Raw genomic sequence first — 23,657 nt, 5'->3', positions numbered from 1 at the left:
AACCTATATTTATTTTAATATTATTATCTCCATTAGCATTTACTTTCTTGATATGCCCTATGGGTTCTAAAAAAATGTTTTCTGCATAAGAGAATGTAGGTGCAGGGAAAAGCTAGTTTGATATCAGAATGCTAGTTAGTATGAGTGTCTGCCAAATTACATCTCCCTTTTTTCCAAACTGACTTCAGATATATACATGTAAATTTTAACAAACTACTATACCATGCATTTGTAACACTAGAGGTGTTTAGTGTGTTTACAACAGCAAAAGCTTCCTAGTTTTGCACAAAGTGGAGACATAAGAAGCAGTGGTGTTCTTGATACCTATGCATGATGGTATCCTAGCCACTGGCATAATAGAGGCATCAGATAAAATAATAATACTCAAATGATGTTTGCAAAGTTGAGCTCGTAAATGTCAAAGGTGATTTGAAGTGGACAAGAGTGAGTCTTAACAAATAAAGTAGGGGCTGCTGGCAATTGTTTCTCTTCTCAGTTCTTATTGAAACTAATATTGGACAAATTGAAAGAGTGATTGCCTTAGAGCCTTTGCAATGTCTTCGCCAATCTGTTGCCCATTTCCATAAAAAATGGGAGTGAAAATGGCAGCTGACTTCTTTTGACCTCTCTCAATTTCACAGAAGCTCCTGTCAGAGGCCTGAAAAAGCATTTTTTTCAAGTAGGCCATTATCTTTCATAGCAAGTTTAGTTGGCAGAGAAATAGAAAAATATCAGTCAAATAATCTATTTAAGCTTGGTCTTTCTATATGCACTATGATGTGAATGGAAGCAAACCAGCAAGAGAAAAAAAAAGATAAAAGATAAAAAGAAGAAAAAAGCCCCCAACCCCCCCCCAAAAAAAAAAAAACCACAACAAAAAACAAACAAGAATAAACAGAAAAACATAAATCCAAAAACAAACAAAAAAACCCAACCTCAACCTGAATGAACAAGAGGAGTTAGTCCCTTTTCCAGGCTTTTTTGGTTTTGTTTTGTCAAATTCTTTTTCTGCCCCTCTGTCTTCATGATTTGGTTGTCAGCATCATAGCAAGATAAGATGCTACCCGGAGTCCCCAAGTCCTAGTTCTCCTTATCTTCCTGAATAATTGGTTTCTACTCTGATAGAATCATGGACCTCCACTTGGCTTGCTAACTCATTGTCTTTCTATCAAGTATCTTTCCCTAGGTTCACCAAGGTGTCATCACTCTCATTCCATAAAGTAGTTACAGAAACACCTTCTTCTTCTAAGATTTAGAGCCATTAATTTTTTTCTTCTTAGAAACTTACAATCCCAGTAAAGTTTATCTTCTTTACAAAGTCCAAGACACATCTTCTGCATATGAGAGGTGTGCTGATGCTTCGTTTCTCCCAAGTTCATCTGTAACCAACAGCAGAGATTAATTTACCTTGAAAGCAGGTTAACCTACCTAGTAACAGAATTTACTCTTAGAAATTTTGTTTCTCTTATTCTCCTAACCTTCACTTGTCTTTCAAGTAGGCAGAGAACTGGAGGTTCCATGAGTTTGGAGAACCCTTAAAACCCTTGGGACCCTATTCTATGCTGCACATCACTCAGCCTAACTGGGACTACTCAGCAAACACCAAGTGAACAGCTTGGACTCTATTTCCACCTCAGCTGTCTTCCATCAGGCTGATTCTTTCTGTCTAAATCCCATGTTGCTCAAAATCATCAAGACCCTGTAGTCATATCTTGCCTCCCACATTTTCCAGTAGTACATATCTCTTATCTACTCTCAGATTAACTGTGGGGTTTCAGAGGTTCCCTCACAACTGTTTCTAGCTATCACTCTTCTTGGGCTTCTAGGTCTAATTTTCTCCAACTTCTGTTTAGTCACCAATGTATTTTTGTCTTCAGGAAGTAGATATCTCTCAGTCTCCTTTCACAGAAACCAGGCACTTTATACAGAAAATCGTGATTTTTTTCTGAGAAAGGTGTTTAACCTTCCTTTGAATCACAGTCACAGATGATTCTTCTTGGCTTAGTTTCATGGCTAGAGGTGCCCAGGTGCACTTTCTTAAAAATTCATTTGCTTCCAAACATAACCTTTCCTGCTGTGAATCTTAAAAAAGACATATTATTTGTCTTTAGAATACCTTAACTGAAGAATTTGGCTGAAATTTCAAGGTTAGAGAGCTGATACTGAAAATAAGATTTATCTAGTTGGGAGTTCTGGGTCATTTAATGTAATGTGACTGCTGTATAAGAAGAAGATTATTTAAAAGATCAGATGCAGAGTTTTTCAGTAACAAAAAAAATCTTATTTCTTATTGTGTGAGTAGAAAGAAACAATTTAGACTTCAGAGAATCCTCACTTTTTTGCCTTCTATTTTAAGTCTTCACCATGTTTAGTTAAGGACTCAAACTTACTAGAGTTACTCAGAAAAAGAGTATCAGGGTCATTTGGTTTCAATCAGCAATATTAGGATAGAGCCAGGGAAGGAACTGTGTGAACAATAAAGGAACTAAAATAGCGAACCCAGAGACAGTTACAGCTGCCATTCTGAGACTCACTGGAGATAAGTTATTTACTGACTCTGTTATAAAGCTATAATACCACAGCAGCAGCTCAAGTTTTCTGCAGAGCTGCTCTAATTTCCAGCGAGTTAGCACATGGTTGTTGCATTACAACAAAATAGATTTCTGTAACTGGCAACCACTAGATGATGTGCTGCAACTGAGTTGGACCATTTCTTTAACTCCTGATTTCAGAAAAGTTGATCTTCAAGAAGGTGCAAAGTGTAAAGCTACATCACTGTGGTTATGTGTGCCAAGCTAAAAAGTCGGCCTATATTTTGCCAGTTTTGCCCTACCGTGTGGCTTTTCTCCAAATGATTATTTTATTTTCATTTAATTTTATTTTTATTTTGGTTTTTTGGACTTTAGGAAATGAGGGCTATCCAACTACTAAGGAATAATATAACCATATTAAGCACAGGTTCCAACAGACAGTATTCTCCCTTGCAAATCTTAGGTGTTATGGATCTACAAAATTTACAGACTGAATATCATTAGTTCACTCACAGACAACCTTCTACTATTCCCATTAGGCTGTAATATTAACCTCCTACTTTTCTGTCTGTCCTTTCTAAACTCAGACTTTTTTTCTACACTCCCCACAGTGATTCTGAAAATTACTCCATTCTGATCAAAGGTTCCCACTAGTCCAAATCTAACTGTGGCAATATGTTTTAATAAAGATGTGTCTAAACCTAAACCTGACCATGGTTTTTATTTCTGAAATTGTTTGTTCACTGCATGATGTAATGCATGCATGCATATTTCGTATTTGTGTACTCCAACAGAATGGAGCAAAACAAAACATAATATAGCTTTTATCTACATTTGTCAATCCTTGTGCAAGATTTAAATATCAGACAGTGATTATCAGTGATATGCAGACCTCCTATAAAAAGTTTCCTTGATATTTAAGGCAAGAATCAGGATACAGTCTTTGCTTTCATTGGGTCCAAGTTTTTGATCTTGGTGTTTTGGGTTTCCCTGCAGAAAATTTTCTGCAATCACAAAGGAAGACACAAGATTTTTGTGTAAGTGGGTAACAGTGAGGATAAAATGGGACTGCGTTAGCTACTGCAAACACCTGGGCTGACCAAATTGTGCCTTCCAGGACAGGTTCGTTCTCTGCCTTTGCAGGTGCTGAGAAGTTAAAAATAGCATAGTTCACCTCTTGGACAGGCACGGCGTTAGATTTCAAAATCCTCATCCTTAGTAAGAAACCAGAATAAAAGGGCATTGTTGCAGACAGCAGCATGGGAGGTAGGGCTTAGAGTTTTTGGAAAGTGAGCTATCTCTGAAAAAGTATTCACGGTGACCTACTGTCCTCTTACTCCATTTGCAAGGCTGTGGTCCAGCAGGTTCACAGTCTCCAGGGTCATAAATCCACATACATAGACATTTTTCCTCCATCCCAGCAGTCCTCTCTCTGGAACAATATGATTTTGGTGCTGTTCCTCAGCTGATACAAAGGAAGTGGCTGATATTGAGTGATAACAAATTGTGACAGTGCCCTGGCCAAGGCACAACTCATTCCCAAGCTTGTGAAAGGGTGAGCAGGCAGTATCCTACCCGCCCCAGGGATGGGTACCAACAGCACCGACCATTTGGGGTATGAGATTGGCCTCCCCTTCTGTCTGTCTGCAGGAGCCATGGCTTGCCTCAGACGCAGCTTTGAGTACTTCAAGCTGCAGTACTTTGTGGGCGACAGGCTCTTTTCCAAAAAGTCTTTCTCACACAGACATCTCGCCTTTCTAGTCATGCCACCCTTCTTTTTTCTATTCTCAGAGTATTCTTTTTTGGGGGTTCAGTGGAAGCACAGAAATCCCCTGAATGTGACCTTTATAAAAGATGGGCGAAGGGTAAAAAGTACTTTTGTGTGTCCTTTACTGTGTCATTGTGATTTATAAAGAAACAACAGCCACTGAGATTTCTCAATTTTATCTTTTTTTTTTTTTTTTTTTTAATTTTAGCAGTATCAAATCATTATACTCTCCCCCCTTTTCACAATGACTTTCTAGGGAACTTTGCAACTGGCAGCATTCAGAGCTCTTTCTCAAAAAACTGATGTCTTTTTCTCATGTGTGTATCAAGAATTTAAGTCCTGTAATTGCTTAGGAAAAAAAAAATTAAAGAGCATGATTCAAATATCCCACCCTCCTATCATTATGCTGCTTCCAATCTTTTGTCCCTTTTGATGTCATAATCCTAGCAGTTCTCCAAACTCTTGGGGACTTATCTAGGGAAAACATGGAAATCAATACCTGGAAAACAAATGGGTTTGAAGGATAGAGAAAAATTGTTATTATTTATTTATATGTTTATATGTTTAAAGGAGACAAATAAATACATTGTATATGCACACACACACATATATATAACAGTTTTAAGTTCCTCTATACCCTGCTGTCTTCAAGGGGGCATGAAGAGGCAGTTTTAGTATTCTAGTTAATAGCACAGACTAATTATCAGAATTCCAAATTTTTTTTTTTTTTTTGCATTATATTCACTTATATTTTTGGGGTTTTTTTCTGTACTTACTCATTTGTATCTGACATATTATCAAATGCTTTGTAAAATTTCATAGATCTGAATTGTGCTTTCAACTTGCCAATCGTGTCAACTCTAGATATGACTTTTATTTCTCTTGTAAAATCTCGCTTTTAAAATATGGATATAAAATAGCAATTAGAGTACTGTGTCTATCAATGTCCACTATTTCAACCTGTTGCTTTCCTTTAGAGCAGCTTATACATTACACTCTATTCATGCTGTGGAACTACCATGCCCTAGAATGAATACAAACTAGGGATAAAAAGCTTTTTGTTTCAAGGCTCCACAAATGTGGAATCAGTTACCAGTTGATTTAAGAACAATTGCGAGCTTTTCCTGTTTTAAGATGGAACTGAAACAATACTTCATGATGACTAGAAGTTGTTGTAATTGTTTTAATTGATGTTATTCTAGAGTTATCTTGAGTTATTCTTTATTTATATGCATTTGTTTATCACAGGTCATGCTTGAAAATGGGCTTTCATCTCAATTTACATAGTCAGCTAACAAATATATGTATGTATGTGTATCAGCTACACTTGTTTATATTTGACAGCAAAACCATATGTATTCTACATCTATTTCTTGCCCTTATGTTTGTGCTATCGATTAAGACATATGACTTTGATTTCAGCTTGACTTTTAAGTTTTCAGAATAAACCAAACAAGTATGTATCTAATAATATCAGCCAAATTATTGTTTGACTCACAGAGCACAAATTAAGTTAAAGCATTGACTAAGCACATATAACTGAGCTTTATAAAGCAGGTCACTCTTTTTTTCAGGACTTTACTCCTGTACTGTGTTGTCTTTAAGCAACCTTAACTTTCAGAAATTATTTCCATATCTCTAAAGGGAAACGATGTATTAAAAACAATGATAACATCACTTGTAGAGAAATCCAGTCTGGCGTCAAGTATTTAATATCATAGCTGATAAAGTAATGGCATGTTTAATTTACACTCTCTGTGAATGATAAATATCTACGTAAGAGTTTGTGCCTGTCTTTAAATATCTAACAAGCAAACTAGCCAATATATAAGAGGAACACAGAGAAACAGCAAGTCATTATTTCATCTGTTTCATTTACAAACTCAGAAGTCACAAATGTGCAGCTGGGAAATGTGTTTGTCTCAAAGCTTCAAATCTGTGACATGTTAATTCATAAATAATTACAGTCACATGGTCTTCCTCGAGGGCATTAGCTCAGTATTCCCAGTACAGTACAATCACTTGTAATTGAAAAGAGTGGACAAAAGTGTTTTTCATAAATCAGATAAAATTGATCAATAAATCCAAAACATCTTTCATTATTTCTAACAGAAAATGAGCTTAGTTATGTAAGCAACATTTTTAAAATTTGAATGATCTTTGAAAACTGGCAGGTGAGGAAATAAAGGACAAGGCTACATTATTTTCAGTTATGGAATCTGTCATCTAAATGTTTTGTAATCCTGGATCAGAGAGTGCTCTGACTTGCATCCGTTGCTGCCCATGGACGACCTTATATCCAGATACTAAATACTTCCATTAAACAAGAGCACTTTTCTATTGTTTCAGTTATATGATAACATTGCTTGTGTCATTGTCTAAATGCAGCTGTTTGCAAAAATATAGGCTTTTTCCCAAAAATGTTGTCTTTGGTACTCTAACTGCAGAGTGAATAATACAGTATGAAAGGAACCTGAAGGAGCCGTTAGGGTCCATTGTGTCAATCCAGCTGCTACACATGCATATTAAGTCCACATTTCAAAATGCTTGTGAAGCTTTTTCTGCTTGTTTTGTAGTCCATTTTTAAGCATTCATACTTCTTCCATTTTTGTTGTCAGAATACCTAAACCACTCTGAGCCAGTCTTTGAACAAAATCATTTTAATTGAAAACCATTTTAGCTACAAAAGAGTAATATTTTCTTTTTTAAAACAGGTGAATTTAGGAAGAAAATCACAAAGATCTGATACAAAAAAAATTATTTCGATTGGTTACTAAAATAAGCATCTCATCTCATCCGAGAGCTGGTTGTCAGGCTCCAGTCAGCTTTGGATGATTTAGTCTCCTGAAAGTACGAATTAGAGTGGAAACCTGACTGACCCTAAATGTAGCTATTATTGTTCAAACCACCACAAATTTCTTTTTATAAGAAGAATGTTTTGTTTAAATATCAGATTAATTCACTGTAGACATATGTTTGTCAGCCAAAATTTCATATTTCTAATAATTCATTTGCTAGAATACTTTGAATTCAGAGAATCAATCTTGTGAGTGTAGCATAAGTACAGCATCACAAATGAGAATGCCAAATTTAAACTGTTTAGTCTAGGAATTTATTGCTGGCACTGGAATGGTAGTTGGCAGAATACGTCCATAGAGGAGGTTCATTCAGCTACTTCATTTCCAGTCTATGTCATTAAGCAGTGGTTTGAGGACACTTGGTATTTCAGTGCAGTAGACAACAAAAATAAAAACATACCCCTTTTCCCTTTCTGTCAATTGTATATTTGTACCTCAGAATTTTGGCTTAAATATTAATCTGATTTGCATTTATACGTGGGAATTGCTTAGAGTAATTTATAAAGTTTGTCATTAATATAAATGGCATTTTTCCTGGATTTTGATACTAGTCCTAATGCTCATTTTTCAGAGGTTGATATTTTAACTGTCAAAGCTACAGAATGGGTGTTGATCGAGCAGATAGTATAGGGCTAGAGGCTTTGTGTTCCTGAAAGAAATTTGCTTTAGCATTTACCATGCTCCATGAACAGGAATTGTATGCTTATGGTATCAACTGTGCTTTTACTAGTTAATGGAAAGTATGGAGGTGAAGGCTTGAAAGGGCTTTAAAGACAAACTTTGCCCTTGCCTGAAGTATGCCGCAGAAAGGTGTCATACACAACCAGTCACTACTTAGACCCAAGAGTCACCCTATGTCTGGAAGGTATGATAACTTCTGTTTCCAGCTGACACCTAAGTGTTCACCAGTCACCTTAAAATCCTGCCGTGAAACTGATTCTGCAAAACTTTTTGATGGTTTTCTCCATGTCCTTACTCTTCCTACAATCATAAAGTTTTTCCTGATATTTAACCCTATTATCTATGTTGCAGCTGAAATCCATTACTTTTTGTTTTGTCCCTATTGGCTAATGAGAGCAATTGGTCCCTTTCAAATTAATAACACCCTTTTATGCAATTATCAAGAGTTATTTTGTCTTCCTTTTGGTTTCCCTTCTCTAGCCTGAATGCATCACAACCGCTTAAGCTTCCTTTGGGCCTTGTTTTTAAAATCTTATATAATTTTCAATGTCTTTCTCTTAAGTCCTTTTAATTTGTCTGTATCCTTTGAAAAATGCGATAGTCCAAACTGAATGCGTCTCTCTGGATGAAGCTCAGCTGAGCCAAACAGAGTGGAAAAAGCGTCTTCCTTGTATCAGACATGATGCTCCAATTAACACAACCTAGTGCAGCGTTTGTCTTTTCTGTGACAGCATTGTCTTTATTGCTTCTTCAATATATTGTCCATTGTTACTCCTACTCCTTTCACTGGAGTTTTCTGATCTAACTAGTTTTATCTGTAACTTTGATCTTCCTACTCTTAAGTTGTTCCATCATCTGCTTTAAGTTTCCATACAGCCACATATGCTTCCCATCTTCATACATATTTGTATGTGGCTTCTCCTGATCTGAATCTTTGTCCTAGTGCCACCAATGTGCCCTTAGCCATTGGAGTAATTTTGCTATATCATCTGTAGGATAAACTTGTTCCAGTAGCTGAATTCTTTCATCAGCAATACCAAAGCCCCATCAGATGCTTATCTCCATAAAAATCTCAAGTATTGCTACTATGTATGTAGAGATTAAAGAATTACATATACATATATATATATATATATATATATATATATATATATACGTGTGTGTGTGTGTGTGTGTGTGTGTGTTATTTCTTTGGAATAGTTCATTGTACGTAGCTAATCAATGATGTATGAAAACAGCAAGGAGGCTAGAATATAATTATGTCAAAACAAATTTTCTTATTTGCATGGACTTGTGTATTTTGATGTGGTATATCATTCCACCTTGATTATAAAATCAAATATTCAGCAATCTACTATGAACTGGAATTTCAAAACCTTGTTTCAGAAACCTGGACAGGTGATGTTCCAGAACGGGGATATGCATTCATTCCAAACCCATCTGGGAGGCAGGTGGGAGAGAAGGCAGCCACTTTTGAATTCCAACCCTCTGACTTTGCAGGACTAGCTACTTCTAGGCTTGCTGGCATGAAAGCTTTGTTTTCATGACTGTTTTGTGTTGGAACTCCTACAGCATTACTCTTTTGAAACACAGATTTGGGGAGATGCAGCTTAAGTTTTTAAGGCTTCTTTTCCTTCAGCAGTAAATGTGGAAGATTTCAGAGGCCCAGGTTGGACCAAGTAAATGCTCTTCAAATTAGATCTTTAACAGAACAATATTTGTCAGTTTTGGGGCCAAAATTCATGTTCAGTATACTGATATTTTGCTCAGAGTACATTGTTTTATTAGGAACTTTGTGCACACACTCAGAAAGACTACTGAAGTACCTTTGTTTATCTATACACATCTGAGTCTTTCTAGGGATTTTCATGATGTTTTTGCTGCAGAGGAGGGCTCAAAACTTCTTTTTACTCTTACTTACCTTTTACTTCCTTTACTCTTTATTGTGCATGAAAGAATGCTCTTTGCTCTCGCTGTGCTAACGAAGATTTATACCCTTTATTCGTTTCCTTTCCCCTCCTAACATGAACCGGAACAGTTTGCCTTACTCAGGTTTCCAGAGGTATGTCTAACTCGCTTGCTCAAAGTGCATTCCCAGGAGCAGACAAGAGCGCATTGTGCCTGCATGCAACCCACACCAGGGCCTTGGGCAGCGTGCCCAAACATGCCTGGCAGGGTCCTAACCACCTTCTTACATATTAATACCACCTAAGAATGCCCTATGTGTTTGGGCTCACGGGATCTAAAGAAGCATTTTCCACCCAGGCATTCACTGTGTGCAGAGCTGCGTCCAGCCCCAGTGACAACCATAGGGCACCTTTCAGGGAAGGAGTTATTCCTCTTCTCAGGGTGAAAAGACATTGCCAGCATGGTCAGTCTAAGGCATTTTAGAATGAGGAGTAGGATACCCAAAATATGAGAATTAACAATGTATTAATAAATGTCTATACTTAGACGTGTTAATATTTATAACATTCATACATTTCTAGTGGAGGAGGATTACTAGGGAAAGGGAGAACTCTTTTTTTCTTTTTTCTTTTTGTTTTTCTTTTTTTTTAAATCTCTTTTTTTTTTTCTCTTTCTCTTTTTTTATTTTTTCAAAGGAGAAATAAGAGAAAACAAAGTCTGTCTCGCAATATTCTCACTCTGGAAGTACAAAGCAACGCTGAGATTTCTGTAAGAAAATGTTGATAACTCCATATGGTAGAAAGTCCATGTAAACAATGACTTTGAACAGGCCACATGCCGAGATAGTGACACTAGGTTAGTGCAGCTATCCCCTCTAGCACAGCTGTAACTTATGCCAGCAATAAAGGCTTTCTGGCAGTGTGTTATTCCCCAATTCTGAAAGCAAAGAATTTTTATCAATAACAGTACTTTTTGATCAATATAGCTGCTTAAACATTAAAGCTTCTGCAGCGTAGCATTTAACAGCATAGTTAAAATTAAAACCATGAATAAACAGCCGATCTCAGATTGACATTATGTTATGAGCCATTCCTAATACCGATCTGACCATAGTTTTACCGCTGCCTGTGCCAATAACATTGCCTGTATTAATAAAATCTTTGCTTGCACAGTGGGTCTCTATTTCAGACCCGATTCTTCCAAATGAGAGTGGGAGTCAAACCCAATGTACTATGTCATGGTAAAGATCTTTTCAAGTCTGAGGAAAGTGTAACTCACAGAATAAATTACCGTACACAGCATTTGCTTTTAGGCCAGTTAGCCAGTTTCCACTTTGCAAGAATCATTCAGGTGCTCTTATCTCCTGTTCTAAAAGGCTTGCTTTGACGTGTTCAAACATTAGCTGCTTGTTACAGGAAGACTTACTTTCCAGGAATACAAAGATTCAGTCTTTCATCAAACTGTTCGTAGCGGTACATTTACTCTCCCTGAAAAAATTGTTTCTGTTGATACAGTTCAACTACACTGAAGAAGAAGAAAAAGTTCAGTTCTGAGCAGATGGTTAGGATGACTGACTGCAAGCCTGGGCTAAGAAATTACTAAATATTGCTTGTGTTAAGAGCACTGTAATATCTCAATACATCTCTCTTATGATTCTTTAGCTATTTTCTTCCTCCTCAAGAAAAAATAAGAATTAGGAACTATTTCGAGATGTTTTCTCTCTCTTTTTTTTACCCATGTTTTTACTACCTTCTATTTATCATAGCATTTTCCAGCAACAGGGGACCACAAAAAAAGTTTTGTTCCATGATGTGGGAAGAAGTTCTCCAGAAATGGGACCAAGATAGAAATTTCCCTCACATTATAAACATACAAGAAACAGCTCTCAAGATGTCTTCATTCTCAAAAATTTCCTCTGACTGATTTTAGACAGCTAAAGGTTTAAGTCTTTATTGGTGTCATTACTGGAAGTCTCATTCTTAACATATTAGGACTGATGAATAAGGCATGGGACATTCCACAATATCCCAGCTGGGGGATTATGCAGCTGGACAAAATTATCCCCATTAGTTTAGTTTTTTAAATAATAAACCTTCTTGTTGTAGCTGAGAAGTAAAGACATTATAGGAGATAAATAGGGACGTAATAGGACAAAACAATTCCATTAAAATAATGTTTTAATTTTGAACAAATGTGCCTTTAGACAGAATGTTTATGAGACATCTTGTAATTTCTGCAAAATGGGAATAGAAAGTGATTTTTAAATTCTGAAATATGATGATATAGAATAGAAAGTCTGACTTTGAGTTGCTTGCACTCAGAGAAACACAACCTGCCATGCGTTCTGCTCAAATTAACCATTATAACAATATTGAATGCCAAAACTTGAATATCAAGCACTTGCAATGAAGTTCTCATAAATGTTACACCTTCATTCAGGGAATAATTCTGAATAACAGCTCCCGTACAATTCACAAATAGAAAAAGGAAATGAGGTTTGTCTAACAAATTATTTGGAGTGAATTATGCATCCAGCAGCTACCTTGAGTCCCTAATCTGTATCTTTGAAAATTTGTATGGGATGTCTCCTCTAAAGATTTTGCAATATAATTACCTAGATCAGCCATTTCCCAGCTGAATAGTCTATGGCAACATCAGTGTGCTTATGTGTTCCTGGACGAGACTGCTTTATACACCTTTTCCTTATGCCACTTCCACATTACCTTTCTAAGCAGATTTGTCACCTGTTCTGGGAGACACTGTGGCCTCCATTTCCTTCAGTGACCTAAAATAATTAAGAGCTAAATCTCCTGTCTTCAAGGAGTTTTTCATAATCTGAAATTTATGCACATACGTAGTTTCATTGATTTTAGTAGGTGTATTCATGGGAGTACTTTTAAGAAAACTTATTTGAAGTTTTGGGCTTTTAGGAGGCTTGTCTCCTAATGTGACATGCTTCCTACTTTATCAGTAAATAGATGACTATTGCCCAGCTATGTGTGAAACACACACAGCTAACCAAAGGACCTAGGAATTATGTATAATAAAAATCCTCAATAAAATTAATGGATTTTGCTTGCATTTATATAACTATTTTCAGTTAGATGTTTGTAATCTAGGTGGAAACGTATTGGATCAGAAAAAGACCTCTCGTGTTAGGATTTTCTTTTGCTTTTGAAGGGTACTTTGGGTCAGATGCCCAAAAAAACCCCAGCATATCATTGCAGATTACAGAGGTCATTGGTAGTAAATTTCACTCTGAACATTAAGAAAAATGCTGTATTTTTTCAGCAATTTGTGGAAGTAACATTGACACCAAGACAGGTATAAAAGAGGATGGCTGTAATGCATTTCACTGCTTGTAACCTATGCAGACAGCGCTGGAGTGCAGCAGTCAGCTGAAGGAAGGGAGAGGCGGAAGGAAAATCTAAATGGGTTAGCTGTTCAGAACAAGAAGCTTTTGATTTAAGAAATATTAAAAGTGAGTTCCTGGATTTTATTCCTGACCCACACCCAATTAATATATTTTTCATAACCAAGACACTGTATTTGCAGGATTTATTTAATATTAACGGAGATATTAAAGGGATAAACTAGTACCTGTAAGATGCTTTTAATTTTTTTTCCCAGGTTTTGTTTCAAAAATACAGAAGCTGCTTCTGACCTAATTGATCAAAACTGCTTTTCTTCAGGAAACAGTGCAAAATGTCTTCTTTTCAAGGCAAATGAATTTGGGGACTGTTGAGAGAGAGAAAGGTAATATATGCTAGAAGAAGTGCCAGAATTTGAAAGGGAAATGAACCTCTAGCATAACATGCATTTTGATATTGCTCATACAACCATTCAGAACTTGTATTTCTTCATTTGGATGCATAAAACTGGTTAAAAATGTCTGTTTCAAGTCTTTTCTTCCTGCTACTTTTCCAAATTTCCTCAAAAGAGTATTCTTCAAAGTTATCTTATGACTCTTAGAAATTTCACTTCTAGGAAATCTCACACAAAAAAAGCTTGTTAATTAAATAATTTCACCAATTAAAGAAAAATTGTTCAGAATAAATTATTTCTTTTTACTAGGTTTTTTTGCAGAAATGTCCAAGTATCTTATCCCAAATCTACGCAAACATTTATTTTTCTTCCAGTAGCAAAGTACATCAGTTCACTTACTATGATAATTATATAAATATTTAAATCACCAGAAAAAGTACTACAAAAGGACTAGGCTTATCATAAGACAATAATTATCACCTCTCTGTTAAAATATTTAATTTGAAGAAATTTTTCAGTAAAATAAAAAGCCACAAAAATCACTACAATATTACCTTACTGTGCACACTTATGTTTCATAAACAAAAGGATTGTCTTTCACACACTTAAATTCTGATTTAAAAAAAACTCAAACTATTTACACAATATCTCCTCGTTCTTTAGATGAAGTAGCAAACAAAGAGTACTGAGATCCCTCCCAAGAGGTTGACCTTTCCCCTATGATCTAACCTCACTTTCCTCTCTTTTCTTCTTTTTAATAACTGCATGGACACCATTTACCGGATACAAGAGGAATAGCTTACATAAGGACACATAACCCAGGACTCATTTTAATATTCATGAGTTCATTGGCATTATTAAAGAAATTCAAGTAGGTAGTGAACACTGGATTGCATTCCTCCACCATATATCTTTTATCTGGCTGTTAAAGTGAAACATTACGAATGCAGTTTTAGCTTCTTCTTCTTTGGAATTGAACACTTTGGTGGACACGTAATACATGCTCTAGATTCTCCAGTGTGTGTACCTACATTAACAACTATTTATAGTTGCTACCAGGGTCCTAAAGACATGAGAGTTCCCAGACCCAGCATGTTGGCTTTGAACTCACTGAAAGAAAGAAACAAATAATTTAGAAAGTTCTCCCCTCAAGTCGAAATCTAGAGGCTCATTTCCCACATCAGATTTTTACTTACTAGGAAAGACCAGATTTCAAAAACCAAAAGATATAAAGGAAGCTCTTATTGTTATTGGAGTTTTTTTTTTCTGTACAAATCTTGACATTTTCCAATTTTATCTCTCTAAAAAACAAGAGATCATTTTAGGAATAAAAAATACAATTACTACATGAAAGGAAACAACATTCAAATGTTGTTAATTAAACAAGGGAGTGGATGTCAATGTTAATGTGTAGGTACATGAAAAGAACCTTATTTTGCAGATGTATGACAGAGCTCCCTGAAGAACACAAGTTTTTCTATATTAATTCCATGGTAGTTGAAAGCTACATAATCAAAAACACCTTCAAAATTTGGCAGAAATTTAACATTGGCTGTTTAAAATAAAAGGTCTGTATGGAAAGTTCAGTTTTGTTTTGCTGGGTTTTTTTATTCCCCTAGGGTGGTTGTGGTAGAGGAAATATTTTTATCCAAGCCTCAGGAAACAGTGGTCTGGCTGCAGTGGTGCGGATGGTTACACGAGCAGAATTCGCTCAGGGCAAAGCCTGCATCACTTACATCTGCCCCCAAACTCCTGCACTGCAAGAACTAATGTCAATACCCACCTGGAAACATCCAGTGAGGAAGGGCTGGGGAAGCTGCTAGCGTGAAACAACCCTTCAAGCTCAAGTGAGGTGAGTCACAAATGTACAAGATATTGGTGTGGATAAGGAGAATCCTACTGACTTATATTTTAAATGAAAAACTCTAAGAGGCCATCACATACCTAAAAATATGGACTAAAATGACTATCAGAAACATAGTTTTCTGATTAAGTCTTTGTGCCTTCCAAGAGGATACTTACAGCAGAGGCATCCTGAAGATTGCAAAAATTCTGCAGATATTCTGAAGGTAGTTTTACCAATTTTCATTTCTCTTTTCAGGACTTTACAGCCATTTCAGCTTGCCCCTTCTAATACAGGAAAGTCAATTTCCTATTCCAGACCCAAAAATTGGTGCACATAAATCTGTAGGTCTGTCTAAGTTCTTCTGCTGTAAGTCTGCCCATTCTGAGCACCTTACAAACTGGTTGTCTTTTTCTTGACTTATTTAGAAAATATGGAATGAAAATATTGACATCATCTGTCAGGCTTAGAGTGCACATAGTTTCTTAATTCCCAAAGGATCTTCCACATATAAAGTTCACTTATCATTTATGAGTTTAATCAACACTATCTTTGATAACCAGTCAAACACAAGCAGACAAGTATCTATACTGATGGATTTAATTTCTGAAAATACTCTTTTAATCTATTATATTTCAGCTTTTCTTTGTGTATTCCACCTTTGAGATACTTCCCATCACGTTACAGTTTAATTTTCTCTGCAGCACTTTTTTTTTTTTGGCATTTTTTCTACAAGAAACCCCTAGCTTCCAAGCTGAAGAACAATAGACATTGCTCTATCTTCCACTTTCTTCACCATAAAATATGACAAAATGTACCTTATTTTCTTTATGTGTTGGTGGGTGTCCTGTACTTGTAGATTTAGCATTCTTTTCATTTTCAATTAACTTTGCTAGATGTCAGCAATCATCTCTTAGTTAAGTCGTACATATTTGGAACTACAGGAATCTCAGATGAAAACCTCACAGCAGGTCAGCAATAAATTTTGGGGTGGGGGGTAGGGGGGGGCATGGAGGGAGGGGAGAAAAGCTGTTAAAAGATTACAGCTGATACCAGGCATAATTTTTACAACTGGCCAATACATTGAATTATTAATTCCATACAACTCAATTTAAAAACAATATAGTGCATTAAGAACAGATGAAAAAATAGACTATATTCTGGTTTACCTCTTTATTTGCCAAACTGAGGTATTACCGCTAAGGAGGAACTTGTATCTGGCAAATTGCCTGTTTTTAACATGTGATGTTTTGCTGGTGGTATGGGAAGCTGAGCTTTCACTGTAGTCATGATGGATTAGCAGCAGCTTTGGTAGTGCTATTGGTAGACCAGCAAGAGTCCAAGACTCAGACTTCTATTTTACATTCACCTTGCCTCAGACTTCATTTTTCTTTCTTCAGATATTCTAGACTCAGTAGTATCCAACAAAGAGTCCAGGGAGATAATCTTGTTTTGTATACATTGAAAAAATTCTGGCAGTCTTTCTTTTGAAGAGTTCCAAGTATTCTATGCCTGACAGTAAAGGCTTGAAGTTTTAAAAGGTGTCACAGGATTGATACAAATCCAAACGCATTCTAAACTGGACAAGTGAAGAATTTTTGGGAAAATATTTTCAACAGAGGTTTCACAGTATTACAGACCTGTGTAGTTTTAAAGGGTCTTCAGGAGGTCTCTGGTTCAATCTCCTTCTAAGAAAAATTTCAACATCAAATTCAGAAGCCAGGTTGCTCAGGTCTTTGTCCTGTCAGGTCTTGAAAACCTCTAAGAGTGGATTCCATGATATCTCTGGGAAATCTACTCTAGTACTTTATTTTCTTCAGTTAAAAACATTTTTTCTTACATCCAGTCAGAACACCTCCCTTTCCAGCTAAGTCAAATATCTCTTGTTCTCTAGCCATGCACCTCAGTGATAGAATTATCTCTGCCATCTGAATAGCCTACTCATAAATGTTGAAAGTTGGCTCTGAGGTTGCCCTGCAGCCACCTCTCCAGGCTGAACAAAACCCACCTGACAAAGATGTTCATTCCTTATGGGAAATGTGCTGTTAGCCCCTGGTTTACACTGATTTATGCATTTCTTGCTTTGGGTTCCCAAAACCGGACACGGTATCTGGATGTGGCCAGATATAATAGGAGAATAATCGTTCCCTCAACATACCACACACACACCCTTCCCACTAAGCAGTGAACTAGAGTGGGTATTTAGGAAATAGGAGGCCCTTATCCTCTGAGATAGGGAGTCAGGCAATGGGCATAGCCAGTAAAACCAGCACAGAAATGGTGTAAAAAAAGACAAACGGGGATCCTCACAGGTAGAATAGAGATCAGGACACCTTAAGGATGTCTAAGCCAAGTGAAAATTCTGAGATGAGACTGTCTCTGTGAGCAGTGAATCTCATGCTGAATTGACAAAGGATTTCACTACAGTGAGTGAAAATGGGGCTCAAAGGACCACTTTTGAGGAAGACATTGAACTGAGAAGGCTGTGGCAGATTGGAATTTAGAGGGCATCAATGTTTGGAAAAATGCAAGGTGACATCTGTAAAAATAAATAGTACGTGAATACATAATCAAATGCAAAACATTATGCATATTTAAAAGGCTTTTTTGAGTTCTTGACTATGTCATTAGAGTTTTTGGTTTTGTGTAACGTGTATCATTAAAGTCTATTTTTTTATTTGCATCATATAATATGCTGTTATAAGCATTTGAATTTAAACTCCAAATAAAACTAAGAGTAGCCTATTTCTCCATCCACCTTAGTTTTATTGACAAATAATGGAACATAGCAGAGCTCACTGAAGGAAACTCAGAACCTCAGAGGTTGTTCAGCCTTTGCTCTTCTTTTTAAAACTGAGATTTTCTTTTAAAGGAAACACTAAAATTAAGTTTTCTACCTATTAATTCCCCCAGCTGGAATCAAGATTCATAATCTCTGGCTCCTTGAAGAGCAAAACTTGTTTAAACCATTCACGAAGGTTACTATTTTATGCACATGAATAATGCAGCCTCTGTAAGCTGAACATGATGTTATCCCTAGAAAAAATATGCATAAGATATATCTTCAAAGATATTTCTGAACTTAACTTACACATATCTTTGCACTTAAGTTTGATTTGGTAACCTGTAGAACAGATCCAATTTGTTTGAGATTTTCTGAGCTGGAACCATACTGGAAAGTAATCTTTACTAACTACACAGTGGTAAAATTTGTAGTAAGTTTATTAGCACCAGCCACAGTTCCTCAACAAGACAGAAAGGGAGACAACAAAAGGCTGAGAGAAGAAGTAAAATAAAAGAATGTGAAAGGAAAGGGATAAGAAAAGGGAAAGAGAAAGTGAAAAGGAACAGAGAAATCTAAAATATCATCATAAGTCTATCCAAGAGGATTTGGAATATTATAAAGAGCTTTGAAATACAGTAACAAAATAAGGAATAAGCATGCAACCTTAATTCAGCTTTCTTTGAAGACTGCATAATCAGTCTGGGTGTTGAGAAGTCAGGTTGTTGATTCTTAACTAATTTATTTCTTTTTAAAAAATGCCATGGGTTTGTTTAAAACATTAATTTGCTATCATTGTGTCAAAACTCTACATACTTCAGTTAAAAGTGTGCCATCTTGCAGAATTTAAATTCACTACTTCATGCTTCCAGTTTCTCCTGCCTGACTCTGTTTATCTCTTGCAAGGTGTCACTGAAATAAGGATCCCAAGCAGCACAGGATCACCAATGGAAGGAATCAGGGTGAATCCTGGAATATGTAGACTAGGCAGAAACTGTGTTCTGCAGTGAAGGTTGGAAGCCTGAAGGACTGACCTGTCATTGACATGAGGCTACATGTCAGTATTTCCACAGAGAAATATTTTCTTTCTCCAGTAAAATATTTTGGGTGTTGGTTTTTTCATCAAAATGTCAACATTTCACACATTATGTCAATTTTCCAGCCATTCTACAGTAAATTGCACCTGATACAAATATATGTGTATCTCCTCTATTTTTCCATACTAGCTGTTTTTTCAATAAGAAATTATGGAAAAAAGTCAAGATATGTCAGAATCTATAGGCTCTAATAGTGGGATTCATCCAACAAAATACAAAAATCTATAACTGAGACATCTAAATCTGAAGTTGTCACTCTGGACTCTTTTCATAATCAATACAGAGAAATAGGTACTTTTAGGGTATGATTCATCTCATCCTGAAGTAGTTGGCTAAAATAGGTCAGCTGAATCATGTTTTAAAAGCATGTCTTTCTCTGCATTGGCATTAGAGGGAATCTATGGTGACAACTTCAAACACTGACAGCTCAAGTTAAATGAAATTACTTATGCCTTAAGAGTCTATAGAACTGTTATTCATAAACTTGTCCTTTTGCACCATAATTTCACCTGTCCATTTTGTTTCCAAATATTATGATGACTTTTTCTTCTCCCCTTTTTCCCTGTTAAACCAGTCTTTTTATCTTCATTTTTTTTCTACCTACATTGCCTTGCACATCCTTTTTCTATTACCCTCACCATCAAAAAATAAGGCTTGAAGCCTGAAATTTCAAGCCAAAATCTGAGATAAATAAATGCGTGCCATATTACTAAAACTGTGAGATTCTACAGTACTGACTGCCTACTGTTCTTGTTAGTGTCACCACTAGTCTGTGGTCTTTTGAAATACAAGCCCTGTAACCAAATAATTTACACCAGTTGTCTGATATAGGAGGCCAGGATTAGAGAAAATATTTTCCTGTTTTGTTTCCCTACCTGGACTACACAGAACCCTTTAACAAAGGATGTCATTTAACATAATAATGAATTTCCAACTTCATTGTACCTATCTTTGGATGTCACAAATTACAAAACTGTTCTCTTTGATACCTTTGCTCGCATACCAAGTAAGGATTTTCCAGTAATTACAATGGCTTGGGAGTGAAGATTGCAAACATAGTGTCATATAATTAATGAAGTTAATAGGTATTATAGTCAACACAACTTTTCTGCATTTTGCCATGCCACAATCCCAGCAGTTTGTGCCAGAGACATTGATATCTCTTTTGAGCTCCTCTGGAAATGAAGCGTGAATGAAAGTCTAAACAGTGGTTGCTGATCTTTTCCATTAATTTCTCCAACATGGAGCAGCATCGCCTTAGCAGCATACTGAAGGAAAGCAAACAGCAATAAATCTGTCTTCCCTCTGGGTAAACCCTGCAAAGGAATATAAAAGAGTGAGGGATGGGGTATGAATTTCACTTCAATGCACCAGTAATCTGATTGGACTAAATCTGGGGTGGAAGACTGAGATTAACTCCTAGCTACATACTGTGAGTTTTCAAATTTTCATAGTGCAAGAAGCAAAGAGGAACTCTCAGATCATCTAATCTACTTTCTTCTTGATCACAGACACTTACCTTTCACACAGTTATCCCTACCTTGAGCCAAATAGTTTCTCTGCAGCTAAAGTATATCTTCCTGAGAGTTATCTAATCTTGATTTGAAGATCTCAGGAGATGGAAAATCCACCACTTCCCTCTATAATGTGTTCTGATAGCTAATAGCTATCAGCATTAAAAGTGTGTGCCTTATTTCCAATTTGAATTCATCTGGCTTCAGGCTCCAGCCTTTGGTTCTTATTATGCCTTCCTCCACTAGATTACAGAGTCCTTTCATATCCATTATTTTCTGCCTAAGAAGGTATATATGCCATAAGCAAGTCACCTCTCAATCTTCTGCTTCATAAACAGAAAGATCCAAATCTCACCAGAAGGCATTTTTTCCCATTTTTGAAACATTTTTGTATTTCCTGTCTACCCTTTCCAGTAGCTTCATTGAGTCTTTCAGAAAATGAGGACTGCAGAGTTGATGCAATGCTCCAGAATTGTCCTCCCCGAGTTATAAGAGAAAGATCAACTCTCCTGCTCCCTCAGTGATCATTCAACAGTCATGTTGGGGATTTTCTACATCACCCCATTCTGAGACATTGTTTGGCTGCTTATCTAGTATGAATCCTCTGTAGTTTCAGCCAATCTTTTCAGTCATTCTGTTCTGTGGTTTTCATCTTTACTTCTAGAAATGTAAGTAAGGATTGGATTGTATTAAAGTATCCTATTTTTAATAACTTAGTTTACTAAGCATTCTTTTCTACCTCCACAGTGTTCTCTCTTTTTTTTTTTTTTTATCACTGACTTATCCATGATTTCTTCCAGGAGTAATGTTATTCTGACTTCTGGACTGTTAACAAAAAGCGTTCAAATATTCCTCTGGTACTAGTTCTTGTGAAATCAGAGAAACTTTAGCTTTGCAATGTTTTGCATAAGAGTAGCAGCAGGGAAAGGGGTCTGACAAGTCATATTGTCACATTACCTTCTATAGCATTTATTATGTATTAAGACTCATTCAGAATTGCCATCAATGTGCTGAATATTTCTCCAGCTGCTCATAGAAATTCTTATGTTCTTAATTAATTAATTAATTCTTAATTACTAATTCATCATAGAAATACTGGTTACCCAGTACTGTGGATTTCAGAATGTTAATCACGTGTTCTGTTGTTCAACACCCTTTTTAATTGCTAATGGGAAATCCTCTTTATTATCTTTATATGATATAACTAGGCCTGATTTTTTTTTTTTTACCTTGAATGGTCAAGTCACCTAAAGACATTAGTTTTGATGCATGTAAAAGTACGCAGACTTTAAATGTCATGCCCAAACCATAAAGAAGTCTGATTTTTTTAACTTTTAGATATATATATATATCTATCTCACCCATAAGCTTGGGAAGGAAAGCTCAAATTTCCTTCTTCTTGAATGGGAATAAGGTTCCTGCTCTCTTGTCTCATAGAAAATGGTATAAGCACTGAAATAAAGTGATTTTTGATGAATTATTTCTGAAGTTGCACCACATTTTCTAAGCACCTAGATACATATTTATCTATTAAAAGCAAAACCAAATGCTATTTAAAATGTTTGGGGTGTTTTGTGCTAAAAATATTAAGAAAAAATACATCTGTTCATATTTACCTAAAATTAAATATAACCCTTACTAAAGAACAAAATATCAATTATCCATAAAACATACCTAAACATTTAATTTTACACTATTAGATTCAAACCAGAAGTGTTTATTAAGTCTGCATTTTCATTATCGTACTGAACAATGTTTCCTCTTCAACTTTCTGAAAGTTCTGCAATATATGTAGATTATTTTATTTGGCAAAAACTAAAGATGCCATTTTGTTTATACCTGTGTTTTTCATACATTTTGCTTGGTTCCTCCAGCCACTTATATTAATTTTCCACACTTCATGGGTTCTAATGGGGTATACATAGCTCAGGTCCATATTACATTTGTCAACACAAAGCCTTTAGTTAGTAATGTCATTTTGTATCATCCATCTACTCTAACCAAAGATGGCACCTGCCCTGCCCGTGAGCTGAGGCCACCTCTGCCAGTGTATCTCACTGGCCTAGCAGAAATAGGTCCCAATCCTCCCGTGGTCCACAAAAGCAAAACCTTCTTCTTCAAAAGAATTGTGCGGCCAAAGTTTGAAGAAAAGTGTTCTCTGTCTTTTGCTCTTGCTTTTGTGGTCAGAAAGATTCCCCAGAAGATCATGTTTATTACCTTCTTCACAATTGTGCTACCATCTTTTCATCTGCTATTTCATTTTTTTTCTGGAGAATACAGCATAAGTATAAAGACTTCCTGATTTTTTTCATAAAGCTTCCCAGTTGTGCTATGATTAACTTACGGTTTGCTCTTCAGCAAAATAATTGTGAAATATCTGGAGGTGATATGAGGCAATATGCAGCAGTGTTCCTGGTCTGTGTCTATAACAGTAATTAGAAGACATTCAGAAACTTATCTCTTCCCCAGAGTCCAATGATGCCAGTTGGTGAGGTCTACACTGTTTATAACTTTTCCTTTTTTGGGGGGTGCAGATTTGTTTTTGAATCACCTTTAAACATAGTCTGCCAATCACTAAGCAGTGCAGACCTTCAACATGATATTTTCTGGACCAAAAACCACATCCATGCTGCACCTAACAATTAGTACACACTCATAATTCATTAGTCAGCCAACATACCTAGAAACTTCCTATATATTTAATCTCCCCTTTTACAGGGTGTTAATTTAGACAACTCAAAATTCATACCTTAAATGTCTTTGCTGAATCACTTTTGAATTATTTGATCACCTATGGCTTAGACTATCTAACACCCACTTTATCCAGGGTCATGCTTATCTGAGTGTCATTACTGCATTCCATTTCTTCAGTGGCAGGAGAAGAGTTTACACCTGATAGGATTCAAATTC

The 23,657-nt window shown here is 36.1% G+C and overlaps 1 long non-coding RNA gene across 3 annotated transcripts in view; it reads left to right on the top strand.

Moving 5' to 3' along the window:
• The window catches only part of LOC137468516 (uncharacterized), a 111,662-nt gene that overhangs the window by 14,112 nt on the left and 73,893 nt on the right, over positions 1 to 23,657 (top strand). The window contains exons 3-4 of one of the 3 annotated variants that reach the window (XR_010996018.1): positions 13,377 to 13,502; positions 15,131 to 15,375. The exons of the other annotated variants lie outside the window; for them this stretch is intronic. This is a non-coding gene — a long non-coding RNA (uncharacterized lncRNA). Of the gene's footprint in view, positions 1 to 13,376; positions 13,503 to 15,130; positions 15,376 to 23,657 lie in introns of those variants that run through there. 3 annotated transcript variants of the gene reach the window in all.

This window comes from Anomalospiza imberbis, chromosome 2 (genome assembly GCF_031753505.1).
Source record: "Anomalospiza imberbis isolate Cuckoo-Finch-1a 21T00152 chromosome 2, ASM3175350v1, whole genome shotgun sequence".
In the NCBI taxonomy this organism is placed as follows: domain Eukaryota; kingdom Metazoa; phylum Chordata; class Aves; order Passeriformes; family Viduidae; genus Anomalospiza; species Anomalospiza imberbis.
Note: the sequence above shows the minus strand (reverse complement) of the source record. Positions and strands in the feature narration are given on the sequence as shown.